Below are 3,668 nucleotides of genomic sequence, written 5' to 3'. Positions count from 1 at the left end.
TGTCCAGGATGCTGATGTAAAGAAGTCTGAAGGTTAGTAGGTTTTTATTTTAGCCTTTCACAAAAACTTTGGAGAGAAAGAGAATTTTGTTAAAAGTGTTCTCTTATTTGATGTGGCTCACATATCCAAACTTGGATGTCAACAGTTAATAACTGGGACATCTTTTAATAAGATCACAATAGCACCACTCTGTCCTGTTGTCTGTATGTTAGCGCTGCTCAGTTAGCATTTTCATTTATTGTTTTTCTGAGAAGATTGATGCAAAACAAAGTGTTAGCACGTTTAGCAACATTAGCATCATCAGTATTTCGGCAAGTTTCCTCCAGGAGGGCTTTTGGTTGTGGAGTGATGGCAGCGCTTTCCTTTACACCAACTGGTGTCCTGGAGAGCCCAATAATCATTTGGGCCAAAATCAGGACTGTCTAAAAATGAATTTCTTATGTGAGTCTATTTTCTTTTTAAATAACAGCCATAAAAGCTGGCCCCACTACACAAAATTGAGAAAAGTACAAATAAAAAAATACATTTGGACATCTTCTTGTCTCTTCCAGCTGCAAAGTGCTGGGATGATGTTCAATGCAGTTTTCGTTACCCGTACGTCTGCGCCAAGAAAATGTGAAGACCGCCATCACACAGACCCGATGAAGACGACCAGCGCTGGTGGAGCTCTGCTGCTGCTGGAGTTAATGCCTTTTATTTCCTTAAAAATAAAGTTTTACTTTAGACTGTAGAATGCAGCTTATAGAACAAAGTCCCGAATCAGATGAAGTTGGATGGTCTGATTATCAGAGATGGAAAACTGATGAAAGCTAAACTTTACTTGCATATCTGTTCTTCTTTTCTGTTCTTTCCTTTAATTAAACATTTGAAGCATTACTGACTTTACTTTACTGACTTATAAGTGTTCTGATAGAAACATCTTCAATCTTCTGGATCTTCATTTCTCAGGTTATTTTCTGGTCAGAAACGGTCTAAGACCTCATTTTTGATCGTTCTGAAAGCTCTCCTCCCACCTCACAATATCTGAGTCAACCCCACTTTGAGCCAAAACTCCAGAAGCTAATTCCCTTTACTCAGTTTGTGTTGTTCATATAAGTTGAGAACAAAACAGAACAGAACCCAAACTGAACTGAAGTTTAGGGAGCAAAATGAGCTAGCCTAACTGCTATCGCTTCTCAACTGAGACTTCCATCAACAATGTGGATCCTTTTAGTGTGAATTATTGTTCTCATCTCGACTGTCCAATCACATGTGCAGAATCATTTCGAGTTCCAGTAGTTCAAGTTCCAAACTTGTTAAGATCCACTCCTGGCCAGCCACTCCACACGGACATTCTTCCCCCACCGGAGACACACTCAATAAGAATCACACCATCTCTATCTAAGCATTCTGGTGTTCTGCTGGCCTGTTTTTAAGCAGCTTAAAAACAAATACACTTCTCTTATCAAAAGAGCCAAATCTGAATATTTTTTATCTGTAACGGCTGAGAACCGTAATGATCCTCAGAAATTCTGGAAAATCATCAAATCTCATTCTTTTAATGAAATTCCTCAATCTTTCCCTAATTTCTGTTGTTAAAGAATCTATTTTAGTTTACGACAAGACTGAAATTATTCATTGTTTTATTTTATTTCATGCGACTCTTTATTTGATAAAGCAAGTATGCCCTCCACGATGTTTCTACAACCTCTTAAGGGCCTTAGAAAGTCTATTAACTTTGTATATTTTACAGATCATGAAGTGAGCCATGCTTTAAAAACACTGGATCCCAGAAAACCCCCTGGACCAATCAGCTTTTGTTCTTCCCTTATTAAAAGGGGGAGATCCTTTGTTGTTAACTAATTATAGAACAATTTTTTTAACTTATCCTGTCATAGTTTCTTAGTCTTGTCCTGTTATAGAGCAATTTCAAATTGTTGTGTTTTGTCTAAAGTTTTCACTTGTTAACAACCAGCTGAAAGAGTTCATGAACTCAAAATATCTTCTTTCTGAATACCAGTCAGGTTTCAGAAAAAAAACACAGAACCAGTACAGCTTGCATGAAGGTGGTAAATGATATTATTGAAGTATTAGATAAGAAACTTTGCTGGGCGTCATTCTTAATAGACCTTTCAAAAGCTTTTGACAGTGTTGACTTTGCTGTCCTGAAAAAAAGACTCATCAGTTTTGGATTGTCAGAGCAGTTGGTTTTCAAACTGCTTAAATAACAGAACTCAGTGTGTTAAAGAGGAAAATCTCTATTCTAATGTTATGTGGTGGAATATTTGTTGATCCGATGAAATGAAGAAATGTCAAACGTTTTCATGAAAGTTTATTAAACAGAGCAGAGAAAAGTACACGTTGGCGAGCATGGCGGAGAGGTCTGCAGAGCTCTGATCTGTGATGAAGGACGCTCACATTTTATACAGTCATATAATCAGCAGTTAATCGGAAGCTTCCAGACGGGAGCGTAAATGCCATATCTAATATGAACAAGATGTTCTAATGAAATCAAAATGTTTACACATTGTGCTCAGGGTGTTCTGACAATAAGAAAACAAGACTCAGAGGATGAGACATAATGAAATGTATAATTTCCATGACACGCCATCCCCTTGTTCCTAACAGGAACAACACAAATGCGGAAATTATGACTATCAAAACACTGAACAAAACAGACCAAAACCAAGGACAAAAATTAAGACAAAACACTGGGACCTCATATAACGTCAGAACCATGACCCCAAAAAGGGTTAACACAATCCATCATTAATGAGGCTCAGAAAAAGTCACAAAAAAATCAAATCAATTAAAATCGATATATCACAATTAAACCATGAACATAAAAATCAATCAAACCAATTCAATCAAATCCAATCAAAGNGATATATCACAATTAAACTATGAACATAAAAATCAATCAAACCAACTCAATCAAATCCAATCAAAGCAATTAACCCTAAAAAATCATTCAAAACAAACCGCCTTAAGTAGATCCAACAACTAACCAGGCACATCAATGAGGCTTAATAAACCAATAAAATCAACCAAACTAGCAAAATCTAATCATTCAACACAAAACGAATCAAACTAATGAAATCTAATCATCCTATTAAAAAAAATAACAAACTACAAAATCTAACTACCCAATGGATGAAAAAATTAATCAATCTACACAACCGTCTGACCATCATCAGAATCATCAAAGGAGTAATCCAGCGCAAAATCAGACGACGAGGCGGGACGGACCCCCGCAGGCAGGGAGCCGTAAAAGAGCTGGGGAACACGCCTACTAAAAGCAATGTCAAAAAGTCCAATCAGCAGGGAACGAATACAGGGAATGCAACAACCTAGAGGACGACAACAGAGGAAAACACAGCTAAGGACATAAGCACAGAAACAAACAGGACCTGATATTTTCCAAAAATGTACTCCCAAAAATCCCATACCGACTCTTTTAAACTGTATTTTAGATATAAAGATATAAAGATATAAAGTCATGGATGGCAGAAAATTTCCTTCAGCTCAACCAGGACAAAACAGAAGTTTTAATCATCGGTCCTGAAGACAAGAGAGAGAGGATTTTACCAACGCTTAATAATTTTAAACCTTCTCACTCTGTGAGAAACCTGGGCGTTCTTTTTGACTCTGAGCTGAATTTTATTCCTCATATTAAAAACGTCGTTAAG

At 36.9% G+C, this 3,668-nt stretch overlaps 1 long non-coding RNA gene across 1 annotated transcript; it reads left to right on the top strand.

Annotated features, from left to right (window-relative positions):
• The first annotated feature begins 324 nt into the window (after positions 1-324).
• On the top strand, positions 325-876 carry LOC118600029. Its single transcript, XR_004949596.1, has 2 exons — positions 325-441; positions 552-876. It is a non-coding gene; the product is annotated as an uncharacterized LOC118600029 (long non-coding RNA).
• Positions 877-3,668: the final 2,792 nt, after the last annotated feature.

The sequence above is a fragment of the Oryzias melastigma genome, linkage group LG18, assembly GCF_002922805.2.
Source record: "Oryzias melastigma strain HK-1 linkage group LG18, ASM292280v2, whole genome shotgun sequence".
Lineage (NCBI taxonomy): Eukaryota > Metazoa > Chordata > Actinopteri > Beloniformes > Adrianichthyidae > Oryzias > Oryzias melastigma.
The sequence above is the reverse complement of the archived record's forward strand: the minus strand, read 5'-3'. Positions and strand labels throughout refer to the sequence as shown.